This window comes from Anabrus simplex, chromosome 1 (assembly GCF_040414725.1).
Source record: "Anabrus simplex isolate iqAnaSimp1 chromosome 1, ASM4041472v1, whole genome shotgun sequence".
Taxonomy (NCBI): Eukaryota; Metazoa; Arthropoda; class Insecta; order Orthoptera; family Tettigoniidae; genus Anabrus; species Anabrus simplex.
Window position 1 is genome coordinate 402577349 of NC_090265.1, and position 22113 is coordinate 402599461.

The 22113-nt window shown below is 41.8% G+C and overlaps 1 protein-coding gene across 1 annotated transcript in view; it reads right to left on the reverse strand.

Annotated features, from left to right (window-relative positions):
• LOC136856849 (esterase FE4) overlaps nucleotides 1–21555 on the reverse strand; it is a 150203-nt gene extending 128648 nt beyond the window's left edge. The window contains exon 1 of the mRNA XM_067135034.2: nucleotides 21412–21555. The gene's annotated coding sequence lies outside the window, so the exon portion shown is untranslated. The remainder of the gene's footprint in view (nucleotides 1–21411) is intronic.
• Nucleotides 21556–22113: the final 558 nt, after the last annotated feature.

Here is a 22113-nt window from a genome sequence, read left to right on the forward strand (position 1 = left end):
TAAACCATATCCTCGTATCTCCCATCTTAAGGGGGTAAATTGAGTTCACGTTTTGAATAGGGTGAAATTTGGGTGCATTTTTAACATTTTACATTACATTTTGCCTACTTATGTATAAGCTAGAATCATGAAATTTGGTACACATATGTCCCTTAATCGTGCCAATGTGCGCACCTAACGCGATGATCCTATCATTCTTATAAGTGTGTCAAACAATGAAATATACTTGTAAAAATCACCAAATTTACGAACAATCCAGAAATACGGCCACATTTAACGTATAAGGGAGAGAGATACGACAAAATGTCACAGGACCAAAGTTGTAGATCACTCCGAATTGACATTGTGCCATCCGTTTTGTGATACGACTTACCGTTTAGCCAAAAAATAGCTCAAAAGGAATATCTGCACAGTCATTAAAATTGCCTCCATAATTCGATATCTTTGGGGGTAAAAAGTGAAAAATTTGAACATCTTGGAATTTTCCCGTCGGCTAGGGACCAAAAGCTATAATTTCACCAAATTTCAATTGTCTACCTCGTCTGGCAGGTTGTGCCGCCATCTTGATTTGGGGGGATAGGGGATAAAAATGAGGAAATTCCCGAAAATTTTTAAGCCCACGAAACCTATAGGTTATCGTTTTGGATATACTATACGACTGTTTTCTTATGCTGAGCCCAAAATTTGAGCCCCCCAGCGTGCCCCCTTCAGGGAATTTTGAGAATTTCCGATTTTTCTAGGGATCCGGGGGTCATCAGTTTCCCACGTACCAAGTTTCAAATTTCTGAGATTTCAGGAAGGGCCTCATTAATTCACGTCTTTTATCATTTTGAAATATTTATATATATATATATCGCTCCAGCCCGACTTGCTTTTATATATATAGATGACGGATAAGCATGAGCACGTTGAAAAGTGCAGACTTCCACTTCGAAATTCATATCTCCTAAACGGTTTATGATATTAAGAAACGGTTTGCGCCATCAGACGCCTCATTTATCGCTCTAAATGTTTGTTTCTAAACCATATCCTCGTATCTCCCATCTTAAGGGGGTAAATTGAGTTCACGTTTTGAATAGGGTGAAATTTGGGTGCATTTTTAACATTTTACATTACATTTTGCCTACTTATGTATAAGCTAGAATCATGAAATTTGGTACACATATGTCCCTTAATCGTGCCAATGTGCGCACCTAACGCGATGATCCTATCATTCTTATAAGTGTGTCAAACAATGAAATATACTTGTAAAAATCACCAAATTTACGAACAATCCAGAAATACGGCCACATTTAACGTATAAGGGAGAGAGATACGACAAAATGTCACAGGACCAAAGTTGTAGATCACTCCGAATTGATGGGACATTGTGCCATCCGTTTTGTGATACGACTTACCGTTTAGCCAAAAAATAGCTCAAAAGGAATATCTGCACAGTCATTAAAATTGCCTCCATAATTCGATATCTTTGGGGGTAAAAAGTGAAAAATTTGAACATCTTGGAATTTTCCCGTCGGCTAGGGACCAAAAGCTATAATTTCACCAAATTTCAATTGTCTACCTCGTCTGGCAGGTTGTGCCGCCATCTTGATTTGGGGGGATAGGGGTTAAAAATGAGGAAATTCCCGAAAATTTTTAAGCCCACGAAACCTATAGGTTATCGTTCTGGATATACTATACGACTGTTTTCTTATGCTGAGCCCAAAATTTGAGCCCCCCCCCAGCGTGCCCCCTTCAGGGAATTTTGAGAATTTCCGATTTTTCTAGGGATCCGGGGGTCATCAGTTTCCCACGTACCAAGTTTCAAATTTCTGAGATTTCTGGAAGTGCCTCATTAATTCACGTCTTTTTTCATTTTTAAATATTTATATATACATCGCTCCAGCCCGACTTGCTTTTATATATATATATAGATGACGGATAAGCATGAACACGTTGAAAAGTGCAGACTTCCACTTCGAAATTCATATCTCCTAAACGGTTTATGATATTAAGAAACGGTTTGCGCCATCAGACGCCTCATTTATCGCTCTAAATGTTTGTTTCTAAACCATATCCTCGTATCTCCCATCTTAAGCGGGTAAATTGAGTTCACGTTTTGAATAGGGTGAAATTTGGGTGCATTTTTAACATTTTACATTACATTTTGCCTACTTATGTATAAGCTAGAATCATGAAATTTGGTACACATATGTCCCTTAATCGTGCCAATGTGCGCACCTAACGCGATGATCCTATCATTCTTATAAGTGTGTCAAACAATGAAATATACTTGTAAAAATCACCAAATTTACGAACAATCCAGAAATACGGCCACATTTAACGTATAAGGGAGAGAGATACGACAAAATGTGACAGGACCAAAGTTGTAGATCACTCCGAATTGAAGGGACATTGTGCCATCCGTTTTGTGATACGACTTACCGTTTAGCCAAAAAATAGCTCAAAAGGAATATCGGCACAGTCATTAAAATTGCCTCCATAATTCGATATCTTTGGGGGTAAAAAGTGAAAAATTTGAACATCTTGGAATTTTCCCGTCGGCTAGGGACCAAAAGCTATAATTTCACCAAATTTCAATTGTCTACCTCTTCCGGCAGGTTGTGCCGCCATCTTGATTTGGGGGGATAGGGGTTAAAAATGAGGAAATTCCCGAAAATTTTTAAGAGCACGAAACCTATAGGTTATCGTTTTGGATATACTATACGACTGTTTTCTTATGCTGAGCCCAAAATTTGAGCCCCCCCAGCGTGCCCCCTTCAGGGAATTTTGAGAATTTCCGATTTTTCTAGGGATCCGGGGGTCATCAGTTTCCCACGTACCAAGTTTCAAATTTCTGAGATTTCAGGAAGGGCCTCATTAATTCACGTCTTTTATCATTTTGAAATATTTATATATATATATATATATCGCTCCAGCCCGACTTGCTTTTATATATATAGATGACGGATAAGCATGAGCACGTTGAAAAGTGCAGACTTCCACTTCGAAATTCATATCTCCTAAACGGTTTATGATATTAAGAAACGGTTTGCGCCATCAGACGCCTCATTTATCGCTCTAAATGTTTGTTTCTAAACCATATCCTCGTATCTCCCATCTTAAGGGGGTAAATTGAGTTCACGTTTTGAATAGGGTGAAATTTGGGTGCATTTTTAACATTTTACATTACATTTTGCCTACGTATGTATAAGCTAGAATCATGAAATTTGGTACACATATGTCCCTTAATCGTGCCAATGTGCGCACCTAACGCGATGATCCTATCATTCTTATAAGTGTGTCAAACAATGAAATATACTTGTAAAAATCACCAAATTTACGAACAATCCAGAAATACGGCCACATTTAACGTATAAGGGAGAGAGATACGACAAAATGTCACAGGACCAAAGTTGTAGATCACTCCGAATTGAAGCGACATTGTGCCATCCGTTTTGTGATACGACTTACCGTTTAGCCAAAAAATAGCTCAAAAGGAATATCTGCACAGTCATTAAAATTGCCTCCATAATTCGATATCTTTGGGGGTAAAAAGTGAAAAATTTGAACATCTTGGAATTTTCCCGTCGGCTAGGGACCAAAAGCTATAATTTCACCAAATTTCAATTGTCTACCTCGTCTGGCAGGTTGTGCCGCCATCTTGATTTGGGGGGATAGGGGATAAAAATGAGGAAATTCCCGAAAATTTTTAAGCCCACGAAACCTATAGGTTATCGTTTTGGATATACTATACGACTGTTTTCTTATGCTGAGCCCAAAATTTGAGCCCCCCCCCAGCGTGCCCCCTTCAGGGAATTTTGAGAATTTCCGATTTTTCTAGGGATCCGGGGGTCATCAGTTTCCCACGTACCAAGTTTCAAATTTCTGAGATTTCTGGAAGTGCCTCATTAATTCACGTCTTTTTTCATTTTTAAATATTTATATATACATCGCTCCAGCCCGACTTGCTTTTATATATATAGATAGATGACGGATAAGCATGAGCACGTTGAAAAGTGCAGACTTCCACTTCGAAATTCATATCTCCTAAACGGTTTATGATATTAAGAAACGGTTTGCGCCATCAGACGCCTCATTTATCGCTCTAAATGTTTGTTTCTATACCATATCCTCGTATCTCCCATATTAAGGGGGTAAATTGAGTTCACGTTTTGAATAGGGTGAAATTTGGGTGCATTTTTAACATTTTACATTACATTTTGCCTACTTATGTATAAGCTAGAATCATGAAATTTGGTACACATATGTCCCTTAATCGTGCCAATGTGCGCACCTAACGCGATGATCCTATCATTCTTATAAGTGTGTCAAACAATGAAATATACTTGTAAAAATCACCAAATTTACGAACAATCCAGAAATACGGCCAAATTTAACGTATAAGGGAGAGAGATACGACAAAATGTGACAGGACCAAAGTTGTAGATCACTCCGAATTGAAGCGACATTGTGCCATCCGTTTTGTGATACGACTTACCGTTTAGCCAAAAAATAGCTCAAAAGGAATATCTGCACAGTCATTAAAATTGCCTCCATAATTCGATATCTTTGGGGGTAAAAAGTGAAAAATTTGAACATCTTGGAATTTTCCCGTCGGCTAGGGACCAAAAGCTATAATTTCACCAAATTTCAATTGTCTACCTCGTCTGGCAGGTTGTGCCGCCATCTTGATTTGGGGGGATAGGGGATAAAAATGAGGAAATTCCCGAAAATTTTTAAGCCCACGAAACCTATAGGTTATCGTTTTGGATATACTATACGACTGTTTTCTTATGCTGAGCCCAAAATTTGAGCCCCCCCAGCGTGCCCCCTTCAGGGAATTTTGAGAATTTCCGATTTTTCTAGGGATCCGGGGGTCATCAGTTTCCCACGTACCAAGTTTCAAATTTCTGAGATTTCAGGAAGGGCCTCATTAATTCACGTCTTTTATCATTTTGAAATATTTATATATATATATATCGCTCCAGCCCGACTTGCTTTTATATATATAGATGACGGATAAGCATGAGCACGTTGAAAAGTGCAGACTTCCACTTCGAAATTCATATCTCCTAAACGGTTTATGATATTAAGAAACGGTTTGCGCCATCAGACGCCTCATTTATCGCTCTAAATGTTTGTTTCTAAACCATATCCTCGTATCTCCCATCTTAAGGGGGTAAATTGAGTTCACGTTTTGAATAGGGTGAAATTTGGGTGCATTTTTAACATTTTACATTACATTTTGCCTACTTATGTATAAGCTAGAATCATGAAATTTGGTACACATATGTCCCTTAATCGTGCCAATGTGCGCACCTAACGCGATGATCCTATCATTCTTATAAGTGTGTCAAACAATGAAATATACTTGTAAAAATCACCAAATTTACGAACAATCCAGAAATACGGCCAAATTTAACGTATAAGGGAGAGAGATACGACAAAATGTCACAGGCCCAAAGTTGTAGATCACTCCGAATTGACATTGTGCCATCCGTTTTGTGATACGACTTACCGTTTAGCCAAAAAATAGCTCAAAAGGAATATCTGCACAGTCATTAAAATTGCCTCCATAATTCGATATCTTTGGGGGTAAAAAGTGAAAAATTTGAACATCTTGGAATTTTCCCGTCGGCTAGGGACCAAAAGCTATAATTTCACCAAATTTCAATTGTCTACCTCGTCTGGCAGGTTGTGCCGCCATCTTGATTTGGGGGGATAGGGGATAAAAATGAGGAAATTCCCGAAAATTTTTAAGCCCACGAAACCTATAGGTTATCGTTTTGGATATACTATACGACTGTTTTCTTATGCTGAGCCCAAAATTTGAGCCCCCCCCCCTGCGTGCCCCCTTCAGGGAATTTTGAGAATTTCCGATTTTTCTAGGGATCCGGGGGTCATCAGTTTCCCACGTACCAAGTTTCAAATTTCTGAGATTTCTGGAAGTGCCTCATTAATTCACGTCTTTTTTCATTTTTAAATATTTATATATACATCGCTCCAGCCCGACTTGCTTTTATATATATAGATGACAGATAAGCATGAGCACGTTGAAAAGTGCAGACTTCCACTTCGAGATTCATATCTCCTAAACGGTTTATGATATTAAGAAACGGTTTGCGCCATCAGACGCCTCATTTATCGCTCTACATGTTTATTTCTAAACCATTTCCTCGTATCTCCCATATTAAGGGGGTAAATTGAGATCAAATTTTGAATAGGGTGAAATTTGGGTGCATTTTTAACATTTTACATTACTTTTTGCCTACTTATGTATAAGCTAGAATCATGAAATTTGGTACACATATGTCCCTTAATCGTGCCAATGTGCGCACACAACGTGATGATCCTATCATTCTTATAAGTGTGTCAAACAATGAAATATACTTGTAAAAATCACCAAAATTACGAACAATCCAGAAATACGGCCAAATTTAACGTATAAGGGAGATAGATACGACAAAATGTCACTGGACCAAAGTTGTATATCACTCCGAATTGAAGCGACATTGTGCCATCCGTTTTGTGATACGACTTACCGTTTAGCCAAAAAATAGCTCAAAAGGAATGTCTGCACAGTCATTAAAATTGCCTCCATATTTCGATATCTTTGGGGGGTAAAAAGTGAAAAATTTGAACATCTTGGAATTTTCCCGTCGGTTAGGGACCAAAAGCTATAATTTCACCAAATTTCAATTGTCTACTTCGTCTGGCAGGTTGTGCCGCCATTTTGATTTGGGGGGATAGGGGATAAAAATGAGGAATTTCTCGAAAATTTTTAAGCCCACGAAACCTATAGGTTATCGTTTTGGATATACTATACGACTGTGTTCTTATGCTGAGCCCAAAATTTGAGCCCCCCCAGCGTGCCCCCTTCAGGGAATTTTGAGAATTTCCGATTTTTCTAGGGATCCTGGGGGCATCAGTTTCCTCCGTACCAAGTTTCAAATTTCTGAGATTTCTGGAAGTGCCTCATTAATTCACGTCTTTTTTCATTTTTAAATATTTATATATACATCGCTCCAGCCCGACTTGCTTTTATATATATAGATGTGTTGTCCTTCAGAAGGTGTCAATAAAAATGTGACAAGAACACGCCCTGTGGCATGCATGCTCGCGCACTGTTCAAAGTCTAGCATTCTCCTCTTGTTCGAATGAAAGGCCTAGGCTCGCGCACGATCTAGCAGTCTCGTCTTCTTTGGATGAAAGGTAGGTTGGTATTTATAGTATTGCATCATCCTTAGATATTGCCCGGCGGATTGTATTTCCACAAAACAACCTAGCTTTACCGGAAAACTTCCTATTTTCACTGCGGGAAATTTGCACATATATTTACCGCAAAATATTAGAAATAACTTTCGTAAATACTAAGTGTACAACAGCTTAACATTAAAACTGGCAACGCCGCACACTGCTTTCCCCGCTGAAACACTTGTCCTAGAGTGGGATAGGCTAGAACCGATGTGCAATTCTTGTTACGCACTCCGGTAGCGGTAATTCACCACGTTATTATTTATCTCACAATTCTGTCTATTTATTTTTATTTTATAATGCAGTGTGCTAAAGCACAGGTAAGTTTCACTAGGATCAAAATGTGGAAAGAAAGAATGAACCCCCTTTCTAAGAGGATAGAGCCGAAGGAAAATCTTCCATGAGGGCACCAGGAGAAGTGCACAATCTGGAAAACCCTTTACGGACTCCGTACAGAAGTCGGCAGAAAAATTGTAAATTTGCGGAAGTGGGGTTTCTCAAGCGATTCATCACTTTGTGATTTTGGAGAGCAGCAGATGATCCAACATCTATGTCAATGTGTTTTATGTCCTTCAATGTGCACTACGAAAGACTTGATTGGAGCCTCCCCCAACGCTATTGGCGTCGCCCAATACTGGGCAAGAATCATCTAGCTCTCGAATTATTCCTTTTCTGTGATTGTTTATATAATAGACCTGTATATTTGTATAGTAGAAATGTAGATATCATATTTTATAAGTATCTGTATGTAAATTTGGTACTTCTGACGCGAATAAAGAAAAACTCTGCAATTGCTTTAAAACTCCGTAAACTCGTGGATAGAAGGATGGGATTTGTAAAATTGTTGTTTTAAATGCCGATGTAACGGCTCCGCACCATTTATAGTTCTAATTTCATCTATTGGTGTACTGGTCCATATATTAGGGGGAAATTTAGCATTTTCACTTACATACTTTACAAGTGCGTAGTGTAGAAATTTTTTTAAGTGTCTGTGATTGGGAGCATTACTATGCAACTCTACGAATGCATCCCGGACTGTGCTTGGGGGGGGGGGGGAATCTTAAACCAAAAATATATTTCAAAAGCTTTCCGACTTCTGATTTACCATTTTTGTATACTCAGAACGAAGTCCAAGTTCGAGTATCTTTCCATACCATGCCTGACCTAAGTGAAAACAGCAGCCTTTAATCGAAACGGACTTTCAACGTATTACAGTAGGTCGTGTTACGTACATGTAGTACGTGTTGAAGAGATGTTAAGTACAGAACAAAAATTGCCAGCCGGACACCAGTGGGATCCCAGTGGGATCCGAACCTACAACCTCCCGATTTCGCGTCGGTTGCTCTACCAATTGAGCCATGGTGGCCTAGGCCATCTCTTTTCTGTTTGAAAGAATCTGAGATACAGGTCTGGCACTGCTGCTAGCACACTGTAGAGTGCGTTTAAGTCGCCCGTTGTGGGGCATGTCAATGAATATTGAATTTTCACGACCGCATTGTAATCGAAACAGACTTTCAACGTATTAGGTCGTGTTTTACGTACATTTATTACGTGTTGAAGTGTGTGCTAGCAGCAGTGCCAGACCTGTAGCTCAGATCCTTTCAAACAGAACAAAGATGGCCTAGGCCACCATAGCTCAATTGGTAGAGCAACCGACGCGAAATCGGGAGGTTGTGGGTTCGGATCCCACTGGTGTCCGGCTGGCCATTTTTGTTCTGTACTTAACATCTCTTCAACACCTACTACATGTACGTAACACGAACTAATACGTTGAAAGTCTGTTTCGATTACAATGCGGTCGTGAAAATTCAATATTCAGCAGCCTTTAATGTTAACGCTTGGAAATACTTTATATGCAGCCATATGAACTGCAACTTCAAAATCTAAGATTAATCTTTTAGGGTTAAAACTGTTAGTACACAAACTAAGAATACCATTCCACATGCATTCGTACGCTGATACAGTTTTTATTTTTATTTTTATTAAACAAAAAGCAACTTCGGCATACCCCAACGTACTATATGTATGTAACGTGTAAAGCTGACGAAAGTGTTTTGACCGAGCTCGACAGCTGCAGTCGCTTAAGTGCGGCCAGTATCCAGTATTCGGGAGATAGTAGGTTCGAACCCCACTATCGGCAGCCTTGAAGATGATTTTCCGTGGTTTCCCATTTTCACACCAGGCAAATGCTGGGGCTCTACCATAATTAAGGCCACGACCGCTTTGTTCCCACTCCTAGCCCTTTCCTGTCCCATCGTCGCCATAAGACTTATCTGTGTCGGTGCGACGTAAAGCAACTAGCAAAAAAAAAAAGGAAAGTGTTTTGGTGAAACGTAAAATGTCCCATCCGCTAGTACATCACTACACAGAAATTGCAGATTTTGTTCACAAGTGAAAAGTACTATATTATTTTCTAGGTCTACGAAGCAGAACCTTGCGTCTCGATTTGTTAAAATATCTAAACAGCTCTATTGCAGTACGAGGATGAGTGAGCATCTGTTTCCTTCGGGCTCTGTACAATGATGAACGAAAATTAGTTGCCTCCTAGCTCTGTATTTCATAGCTAGCTGACCTAGATAATGTTGCTTGTATTATTTTACTAGGTTGTGCAGTTAGTTCTCCACACGCTTTTCTTGAGCAACATGCGATTCAATAACGCTAGCGCTTTTGTTTTCGCGATCATGGATATCTCTTAAATACATTATTTCAATCATTTCCGCATTAGTCTATAAAGATGCGATACAATTCTTCTCCGAGCACCCCCACGAAATGTCACCCGTCCTCATTTTACGCTGCTTTCTGTATTTAAAATTGTCTTTAATAATTCAATCCACTCCACGATTCGTAATAGTTTTTATGAATTCCATTCATTAAACGCTTTAAGGGGTAAGAAAGAGATAAATGCAGTTCGATATCACTGTCGAGACTTCGTTCCCTCTACCTACGTAAAGCAGTAACTTTCTACTGCGAACATGAGATACCCTACACACCACCCAACGCAACATACAGTTAACCTTCACCTGTGGCCACAGAATCAACACACAATATCCGATTTAGTGCCATCTACAAGCAGCAAGAGTTATATATGTAGGATGGGATAGAATAAACACAGAGTTGGAAAACTTACATGGCATGTAATTAGGAATTTAGTGCTATTGAAAATTTACCTTTTGCAGCAGTGAAAAAGTATTTGTACGATAGTGAAAACTAATCCATTTGGTATTTCTTTTAAGTTTTTGCGCATTTCCTAACCAGCCACACTCCTTAGCCGAGATGGAATGACAAGCATACTCGCGCAAGTTTCAAAACAGTGCCCTCTTGTTGAATGAAAGACAGGTTGGTAGTTATAGTATTGCATCATGCATGGGTATTCCCTGCCCTAGATGGAATGACACCAAAGTTCGCGCAACATTCAAAGTCTAACAGTGGTGTTTATAGTATTGAATCATCCTTTGGTATTCCCTGGCCTAGATGGAATGAAACCCATGTTCCAGTACGGTCAAGTCTAATAGTCTCCTCTTGTTTGATGACAGCCATGTTGGTGTTTAAAGTATTGCATCATCCTTTGGCATTCCTTGTCCTAGATGGAATGACAGCCATGTTCGCGCAAGGTTCAAAGTCTAACAGCCTCCTTTTGTGTATGAAAGACATGTTGGTGTTAATAGTATTACATCATCCTCACGGTCTACCAGGAATTCAGTTCGATGGTGGACTGATGCATATAGGGCATTTTCAACATTTCACGCAAGAAAGACTTCATGCGATATGCTGTTACGTTCTGTTCCTGTGTGTTTCCCATCATTAATGTACCTTAAGCGTTGTAGAAAATAAATTCTAGCATGAAAATAAAGCTTTTCCGGACCCATGTCCATATAACATATTTTCTTCTTCTACGTGTGACGAATGTGTCGTGAAAGTTTGGCCTCACGTTCCTGTCACATCATGTACTGAAACCGTACAGTGTCCTGTACAGCTCATGGGAATGATATGTGCCTTTCTACTCCATTAAAATTACTCCTAAAGGTCGCATCATTGGTAGCAGTATGGGCAATGGGGATCGAGCGGCGTCCGGCCAGAACGGAACCCGCGAAAGAGCGCCTGCAAAACAAAGGGAAGACAGAGCAAGAGCCAAGCCCCCGCGGAAATACGCTCTCAACTTGCAGAGAGAGATAGAAGAGGACGCGATGCTGGAGTAGTCAGATACGCCCCGAGGTGTGGCTTAGCTTCCCAGAGTTCCAAACTAACATAAGGAACTTCCTGTTTTTTATGCACGTGTCACGGGTGCCAACGTCGGATTTTGGCGCGTAAAAATGGGATGATATTTTTGATCCAGACATAGGAAAATTATGTGAGACGCACCATTGAATAGAGCGGAATTTTCTGCGGTTCCCAGACTAAAAATATGTAATAACTTATTCAGGGGAAGAAATGAGGTCACCAGCTGTCCAGATGTAACATATCGCTAACACATGTGAATACAACAGCGTCACCCAAGCTAAGAGTCGCGCTCAAAGATGACTCCACCCCCCGAGGGACGCTATGAATTAATCAAAGGCGGGAAGCAAATAGCATAAAAACTGCCGATCGTAGGTCCAGCACGCCTTGCTCAAATGAAAGAGGAATCAGAGGGCTACAAGATGCACTATTTAAATGTCTTCAATTCTTGGTACGAAAGGAGCTCTTGTTCTTAATGAACCGTGAATGTTTACGCCCCCAGGCTTCCGGCGGGCAAAATGATATAGGCCGGGCTGGCCATCACAGAGGACAGTTGTTTCTTTGCGGGTCGTTGAGAAGGACACTGTGTCCCGCGGTGCTCCAGTTTTACAGTCCGAACCCATTGACCGCTTACTAAAAGAGGTTATTGTGTCCATCGCCGCTGCGTAGTACAAAGCCTTTGTGAAATGTAACGGGAGGCCAAACGAGCCTAGGTGAATTGTCTCTGTGCTGCGTGTCGAACTAGTTAATCCGCGAGCATACTTTACAAACGAGTAGCAGAATACGGCTGAGACAGTGCGTTTAAGGAGTCAGTGAAATTCATAATTTGGTATCACCCAAAGTGTTACTCTGAATCAGGGGGCTCGAGTCTCGTGAGCTGTGAACGCGCCCGCCGTGATTTGAAAGACCGTCTTATTCGTGGTGTAAACTCTGGAAATAGAGGCCGTGTGACGAGTGTAAAGTGTTACCCATTTTGGATTACTGTAAGATTTCAGCTGTGAACGAGTTTCCCAGGATGTCGGACTTGTATGGACCAGGGATGAAGGACTGCACGCCCGCCACCAACCGCGTGGTCATGCAGTACTAAAGCTCCACCATGGGTCTCCCGTGGAAGGAGAAACAACGGCCACCAAACAGATGAGTGATGTCCAAATCTAATTTCTAAGCATGATAACATAACCGGGGGATAGGATTAGCTTTCTTTGTAAATATCAAAATGTTGTAAGATAATGCATGTCCTATATGGAAATTTTATTGATTTTTATAATGATGGAGTAAATTCAAGGGAGCTAAATTCCCGGACGACTCATTTTTTTCTTAATGATTAGCTTATCGTGAGGGTTATATTGTTAGTAATATGTAGAATGCCCTAGCAAATATGGGAACAAGGTTAGGAGAATATTTGAGTTTCCCGTAGGGGTAGCTGGAACAATAGTGCTGGCGAGCAGGGAAAACCATGTCAAAATGTTGGTAGTTACTGTCCCACGTGGCTGTCGTATATGCCGGGGAAACTCATGGGTCAGTCAGACAATGCATGCCTAGCTTACACATATAATCTGTGCATGTACAGCAAGAAAGAAGAAATCCCGACCGGGAGAGGTATATGTTGTGTTATTTAGGTAGGTGTGAAGGACCATGTGCAAGTCTCTCGTGATTTTTGATTAATTGGCCAGAATGGTTTGGAGTGGTTTTTTTAATCTATAGCCGGGGTGAGGACCAGGGGCAGGAGTCCCTAGTCTTTGGTCAGAAGATTTGAATATAAGTATATTTCCTGTGGCAGGAACGAGGGGTCATGAGAGTCCTATGCCCAAGGGAAGAAGATATGCGATATGAGACGTAGTGAGAGGGCCGAATGCCCGAGGAATTTACGATGAGATGAGTTAGAAGTGATCGTGCCCATAGTCGGCGTTCAGCGGTAATAATGAGAAGAGAGAGAATAAAAGAGTATTTCATGGAAATTCTACGATAATATGAATAAACAAATGAAGTGGGCCATGGATATGTGTCCCCGAGATGAGAGGGTGGACGTGTGAGGGAGAGAAGAATCTGGCGTGGCCAATGAATGAGAAATGGCCGTGCGAAGTGAATGGCCGCCCTTCTTTTTTTTTGTGAATGTCTGGCTCTCGCCCTCGTGACAGAGGGATCCCTTTGTACCATTGTGTTAAGACTTGGAGCCCTGTGTCAACCCCGTGTTCTTCTGTTTGGTTTAAATGGCTTAGCTAGGAATACTTGTATAATGATAATATCACGGTGATTTTAAAAGGTATTTAATAAATGAGTAGGGATCACCCCCAGATATCCGGTGATATGAGACTGCCGCTAGTCTAGGGATTTTTAGAAACCCACAGTACCTGTCGGGATTCGGCCAGTTCGACTCCGGATTATGATGGCGCCCTTGAGCGAGCTGCTCCAGGCGTGCGCCTTGGGCCGGAGACAGTGATAACCATGCTGTTTCTTTCTAGGAGTGGCTCTACTTTATGCATGAAGTGTATATATCCATATATCTGTGTATGTTTCGTAATTATGTGCATATATTTTTGAGTTCAAACAGAACCTATATGCACGTTGCGTGGTCTTGGTGATAGATGAGGAGTCCGGGGTTTAGCTAAATGGTATGTGTGTTTGTTTGTGTATCATGCAAATGTTTCTTTAATATGATAATTATGTAGCGTAGGCCCGGTTATGTTCGTGCTAAGAACAGCAAGTATATGTGAATAGGGACATCAGGTCATCTCACGGTGTGATCGACAGAAAAATATAAAAATTTCATGAACGGTCTGAACTAATGAGGAAAGATGAACGATAGCAAATCACAAAAACCTCAATCATACCGTTATGCAGACGACGCCCATGGGCGATTCATATTTTAAAGTGATCATTATTTTATTTTCCTCCCATATGTGGAGAGTGCATTGTATAGAGCTGTGTCAATTTCTTTATTATGTCATATTTGAATAAATTCGTATTCGTAACCCCTATTTTACGATTCTTGTCATTTGTAGCAGTGCTAAGCAGTATCCAGTAGGCATTTGAACCCAGAGATCCTACTTTCATATTATAGACATAAGGCTCCATCTTAAGTATTTGTTTTTTTTTTTTTCCTTTCTTTCGAACGTACCACTCCCCAAGTGCTCAGGCTGCCCGGGCAAGCACAGAAAGTAGGAAGGGAAGCGGTTCGAAGCTCGTGAAGCAATTCGACCCGTTCTTCAATCCATCTCATCCGTAGGTGTTTACCCCGTTACGTGGAGGCATTCTTATGCGTGGGTCATCCATTCGAAGCCCGGAAGGGTGTAGTACATCAGTTTTAATCAAGTTCTGATAGATCATAGCATAACACTATATGATATAAAATCTTTAATATTGTCGTAGGCAAGGGATAAGAGCGTAAATATGACGGCTTCTAATAGACAATGGGGTATGATGACCTAGATGTTAGGCCCCTTTAAACAACAAGCATCATCATCATCATCATCATCTAATAGACAACATTAATTTAATCAATGCCAATTAATGTTCCAGAATTACACCAAAGTTGTATTTATTCGATGGTAACGTAATAGAGCACTCGCTACCATTTCTTAGTGGATGTACTATTTTTGGCTCATTCCAGAGTAAAATGTAGCTTCCACCGAAGTCTCGGTCTCATGAATGGCTATGACAGTATGGAAGCTGTTCAGGTACCGGTGGTGCTATTTAATTGTGTATGGAGCACTGCTTGTGCTTCTAGTAGCTACTCATAGGACAGGTCTAATTACAGTAGCACTTTCTGGTAAGCTGATGAAAGCAAAGGCAAACGTATCGACCTAGTACGCCACATTTTAGCCTCGCCATTGGTTTTTGAAATTTGCTTACAACCATACAAACTTTGGAGGTTCTTTTTGGGGATCTAGCCAGCCCCCCGGGTGATGACTTAACAGACAGAATATGACATGAATAAACAGAAAGAGGGAAAAGTTTATAAGGGGAACAATGGTTAACTTTTACATCCGACCGACCTCGATAGCTGCAGTCGCTTAAGTGCGGCCAGTATCCAGCATTCGGGAGATAGTAGGTTCGAACCCCAGTGTCGGCAGCCCTGGAAATGGTTTTCCGTGGTTTCCCATTTTCACACCAGGCAAATGCTGGGGCTGCACCTCAATTAAGGCCACGGCCGCTTCCTTCCCACTCCTAGCCCTTCCCTGTCCCATCGTCGCCATAAGACCTATCTGTGTCGGTGCGTCATAAAGCAACTAGCATTTACGTCCGTATAATGGTATTGTCCCTTGGAAGCCGTCACATACCAGTGTCTGTATCCGTTACCTATGACAAATTCATAGGTTATAAATAGTGGAAAAGTGGGCTGATTTTGGCATATTTTCATGTTTTAGTTGTTTCAAGACATAGTATTCCCACAAGAAATAAAGGCGATTCATACCATTTGGGATCGAATGGCGAAGTGTTATAGTGCATATAAATGCATAATTACAATTTTATTATTATTGTATAAAACGATATACTATATAATATTGTAGGGCTGCCTGGCCGAGGCGGTAAAGGCGTGCTCGATCCGCCTGGAAGGACGTGGGTTCGAAACTCCGTCAGGAAGTGGTAAAATTTAAGAAACAAGTTTCCACTTCCGGAGGTGCATATGGCCCTGAGGTTCACTCAGCCTACACCAAAAATGAGTACCAGGCCAACCACTCTATCCCATCACGTGCCGCGGTTAACAATTTATTAATACATCCATAACAGGGTATATCCCCAATTACAATGGATGGTACAAAATACATTCAATATATAAATGTTACCTATATGTACAAAATAATATATAACAATTAAAAAACTAAGATTGCCTTGACTAAATTAAGAATAATTTTAACATATTTTCAATAAAACATACAAACATATAAAGTATTAAAGTTAAGGAATCCTTTACCTTCCACTCCTCCAAGGACCTACATGGCCTGTACGGAGGTGTCTTCGTCTTTGACCATACAACAACGCACAGGAATGAATTTGTAAACTATCCGTTCTCCGCCAAAAGCCTGTCAATGCATTTTTGTAAATAATGCCACTATTTTTTTTTTGTCCCTATGGTCTCATCACTAGCAGGACGTAACCAATCCAGTCCTCTTGTCTTGCCAGACCAATAGTTTTAGCTCTAAACTATTCATCTCTCAAGTTGTTCAGTATCTGTGGATAATGCGCCGACGTTAGCAAGCCTGTTTAGTGCATTGCGAGCTCGCCGGAGTCGCCGATATGTTGGATCTATAACATATACTTTAATTTCTTCGTTATACACTGACTGACAGAGCAAATGCAACACCAAGAAGGAGTGGTTCGAAAGGGATGAAAGTTGGGGGGGGGGGGGGGAAAGACGGCACGGACGAATAATTGATGTTTATTTCAAACCGATATGCAGGTTACACAATGCGCACGGCATCGACTCAGTAGGATGTAGGACCACCTCGAGCGGCGATGCACGCAGAAACACGTCGAGGTACAGAGTCAATAAGAGTGCGGATGGTGTCCTGAGGGATGGTTCTCCATTCTCTGTCAACCATTTGCCACAGTTGGTCGTCCGTACGAGGCTGGGGCAGAGTTTGCAAACGGCGTCCAATGAGATCCCACACGTGTTCGATTGGTGAGAGATCCGGAGAGTACGCTGGCCACGGAAGCATCTGTACACCTCGTAGAGCCTGTTGGGAGATGCGAGCAGTGTGTGGGCGGGCATTATCCTGCTGAAACAGAGCATTCGGCAGCCCCTGAAGGTACGGGAGTGCCACCGGCGGCAGCACATGCTGCACGTAGCGGTGGGCATTTAACGTGCCTTGAATGCGCACTAGAGGTGACGTGGAATCATACGCAATAGCGCCCCAAACCATGATGCCGCGTTGTCTAGCGGTAGGGCGCTCCACAGTTACTGCCGGATTTGACCTTTCTCCACGCCGACGCCACACTCGTCTGCGGTGACTATCACTGACAGAACAGAAGCGTGACTCATCGGAGAACACGACGTTCCGCCATTCCCTCATCCAAGTCGCTCTAGCCCGGCACCATGCCAGGCGTGCACGTCTATGCTGTGGAGTCAATGGTAGTCTTCTGAGCGGACGCCGGGAGTGCAGGCCTCCTTCAACCAATCGACGGGAAATTGTTCTGGTCGATATTGGAACCTCTAGTGCCAGGGTGTCTTGCACATGCTGAAGAATGGCGGTTGACGTGGCGTGCGGGGCTGCCACCGCTTGGCGGCGGATGCGCCGATCCTCGCGTGCTGACGTCACTCGGGCTGCGCCTGGACCCCTCGCACGTGCCACATGTCCCTGCGCCAACCATCTTCGCCACAGGCGCTGCACCGTGGACACATCCCTATGGGTATCGGCTGCGATTTGACGAAGCGACCAACCTGCCCTTCTCAGCCCGATCACCATACCCCTCGTAAAGTCGTCTGTCTGCTGGAAATACCTCCGTTGACGGCGGCCTGGCATTCTTAGCTATACACGTGTCCTGTGGCACACGACAACACGTTCTACAATGACTGTCGGCTGAGAAATCACGGTACGAAGTGGGCCATTCGCCAACGCCGTGTCCCATTTATCGTTCGCTACGTGCGCAGCACAGCGGCGCATTTCACATCATGAGCATACCTCAGTGACGTCAGTCTACCCTACAATTGGCATAAAGTTCTGACCACTCCTTCTTGGTGTTGCATTTGCTCTGTCGGTCAGTGTATGAAGGCCAGTGACCATCAGAAATCACGCCAAAAGAACAAAATCAGCTAAAAGTATTCTTCTTCAGTATTTTGCATAGTATATAATAGTGCATACACAAGGTCGTTCGGGATATCTAGTGACGAGCACGTCAAAACGGGGAATAATGATTCACGTCGGTAATGAGGTGTGTGTAGAGTTTTGAGTCGTTTGCTGCAGCGATGCGGAAGCGGATTGACCCTTTCTCGGAGGGCTTCGAAACGGCCTTTTCCGATGCTAAATATGGCTATTCTGCAATCCAAGGAATGTGCAAGAAGCGTGATTTCTTGATGTCAAGGAACGGGATTAGTGCTGTATTGAATAAGAAAAGCAAAGGCCGGCTGGGGTTAATTCCTTAGGGGGAAAAGCAGGCAAATCCACGACCAGCCACCTGCCGTACACCAAAAGTGGTGAGGTAAATGAAGGCCCTTGTCTCCGGTGGTAACTCTGTCCTCCAAGGGACTATTGCAGGTAAGTTAGGGATGTCTATTTCAACACTTAACACTATAATCAAGAATGACCTACAATTAGAAAAGCGTCAAAAGCACCGAGTTCACAAGCTGCTGCCTCGACAAATTTCGAAACGTCGCACTAACGCAAGAAAGCTGTATGAGGGCTATCTGGCAGGGGGCAGTTTGAAATTTCAAATGTTGTTTTGCTTTTTGTCTCTAGGGGTAGTAAATCGAGCGGGGTTTGTTGCAGTCACTAAGGTACACATATGCTTCGTCTAATGTCACCACAAACATTATGTAAAGAATCGTAGAAAAGTTTTCCAAGGGGTTTCATAATCATCGCTGGTTATTGCTACAATGACAAGTTAACCATTCGCCGTGTCGCTAATAATGTGAAGGTAAACTCTAGCACTAATTTACAACAGAGATATCCCAGCACTGTATGGAAGTGCGAATAACCAGGTATGGGTACATCAAGATAAAGCATCCAGCCACACCTCCCGTTCGACTCGTCTGTTCTAAGAGAGAATGGAGATGGAAACTGGAATCCCTGTAATTTCTATTATTGACATTCCGGTGAAAGCACCTGATGGGTCACCCATGCGCATTCGGATTCCTAAAAGCGACCTTAGGAAATTGAAGTCCACGTACTATCAATGACCTCTGGAAAGCCTTACAATGAATAAACTTTTAATGTCTACCTATTCAATACAATAATAATGTTGTTTATAGATGTAATTACAACATTCTAATTAAATTCAGTACTAGTTTCAACGCATTTTTGCGTCATCCTCGCTGTACAAAGAAATCGGAAAATAGGCAAATTATACAAAACTCATGATAGATATTGAATTGTGTGTGATATAAAAACCCTATGAAATCTACATTAAAACAATGACACATAATAAAATCTTATTGAAAAAGTTAAAGACTTGCGAGTCAAACATATACTGTATGCTGAATAGCAATTTCTTACGCTAGCTGGAAAGCCTGTCAGGAGAAGTGGGATAAGATAGACTTCTGCTGCTGTGGAAATTACTTTGTCGAACAATAGCTAGAAATGCTGACTTTCCAATTGAGCATGGTCGTTGGTGGAGACGTGGCTTTCCATAAGCTAATTACCCTTCAAACATCGTCCGGCTCCATAGCTAACTTGTTAGCGTGCTGGCTTTTGGCCACAGGGGTCCCGGGTTCGATTTCTGCAGGGTCGGGAATTTCAACCATAATTGGCTGATTCCGTTGAACAGGGGCTTACTGTATGTGTCGTCTTCATCATCATTCCATCGTCATCACGACGCGCGGGTCGCCTATAGGTGTCAAATCCAAAAAAGACCTGTATCTGGCAATCCGAAGTCGTCCTTAGACACTTCCGGCACCAAAAGCCATACGCAATTTAATTTCCTTAAAACATCGTCCCCAGAGATCCCGAATGACCACCTGTAAATTGCTGGGATTTTTAGTGCACAGATGCATCCATTTTATTTTTGCTTTTATTTAGTGCATATGAATCCCCCATCTAGTTATGCTATATGGTATTTACATGCACATTAGCTGTCAGAAGAAGAGCGAAGATCCCTTTAGGTTAACAGGCTAGGAGTCGTAGCGTTTGCCTTGGCCTCCTTGTTAATGATTCATTCGAATAATAAGGCAACCCACGGCCGGCGAATGATGAAACGTATGGAGACATTCCATTTCCTCGAGAAGCACTTGACGGATATTAGAAATAATCACACTTCCGAATTTATAATTCTTCAGTCACCACTGATCTGCATTTAGGGCAGTCGCCCAGGTGGCGGATTCCCTATCTGTTCCTTATCTACTTTTTTCTTAAATAATTGAAAAGACTTTGGAAATTTATTGAACATTTCCCTTGGTAAGTTATTCCAATCCCTAACTCCTTTTCCTATAAACGAGTATTTGCCTCAATTTGTGCTCTTGAATTCTAACTTCATCTTCATATTGTGACCTTTCCTACTTTTGAAAGCAACACTCAGGCTAATTAGTCTACTGAAGTCATCCCCACGCCCTCCACTGACAGCTTGGAACATACCACTTAGTCTATCAGCTCGTCTCCTTTCTCCTTAGTCTTCCCAGTCCAAACTTTCCAACATTTCTGTAACGCTACTCTTTTGTCTGAAATCATCCAGCACAAATCGAGATGCTTTTCTTTAGATATTTTTCCAATTCTCGAATCAAGTAATCCTGGTGATGGTCTAATGCACTGGAACCATGCTCTAGTTGCGACCTTACCAGAGACTTATGTGCCCTCTTGGGCGAAGAAAACATTGTAGTTTCATTTCATAACCAAAGTTAGTAGCATCATATCGGAAAATACTGACACACTGAAAAAAGTGTTTCATGATCGATAACGAGTCCCTTGATATCATTACTAAAACTGAAAACACATTTGTCGGGCTGAGTGGCTCAGACGGTTAAGGCGCTGGCCTTCTGACCCCAACTTGGCAGGTTCGACCCTGGCTCAGTCCGGTAGTATTTGAAGGTGCTCAAATACGTCAGCCTCGTGGGGGGTCGATATCTTTAACAGTTAACGAATTATTTGAGGTGAATATTTTAGCTGTCTCACACTGTATACGAGTAAATGTGGTATTATTATTATTATTATTATTATTATTATTATTATTATTATTATTAGTCGTCCTCATTAAAACATGAGTACCATGTGTTCCAAACCCAGTTACACCTTCTCTATGGACTGGTATTTATAGATTGCATATGGATATATTCCTAACCTCTATGTACTAGTCAAAGTGGATCTTTCTTACCCAGATAACTCGATGGTCGCACTGCTGATATCGGCCACACTGAGCGCTCTAACTGTCCATCCCTGAGCTCAGCTTACAACATCTCTCTTTCCCCTCTCTGCCAGGGACCTTCAGCTTATGTAATTCGTAGCGGACTGCGCTGTTCGTCTGTCATCAGTTTACAGTATCTAAGATTACTGTTATTGATAAATTTATCTCGTACGATTTGTGGCGATCTGCTTGTTTCACCTGAAGACGAAATTAACCGTAGTATTGCAACGGGTTTGATGCCATAGCTATAGTCAGTTTAAATGGCTTCAACCTGCGAAACCATAGTTATACGGACACGTCCTCAGGATGGATTTTCGGAAATTTCGGCATATTTAGACTGGGAGGGAAATGTTTCATTAAATCGTCATTATTGGCTCCAGCCATCGATATATGGACAAGCAAACAACAGTTTATATGACAGTTGTAGACATTACTATGCACAACAGTGACAAAACATTCACAAATTATGTTCCGTGCAATTAGTTCGGCTTCTTGGCCCAATGCTCAACGCAGTGGTCTTCGGTTCAGAGGGAGAGGTTTCGATTTTCGGCTAGGGATGTTAACGGAGCGAGTTTTATTCCCCTTCTCTTCGGGGCTGTTGTGAGTTTTGGTTCGTCGTAATGTACATATCTTCGCCCACATGCAACATACAGTACACAAGCAACCACCATA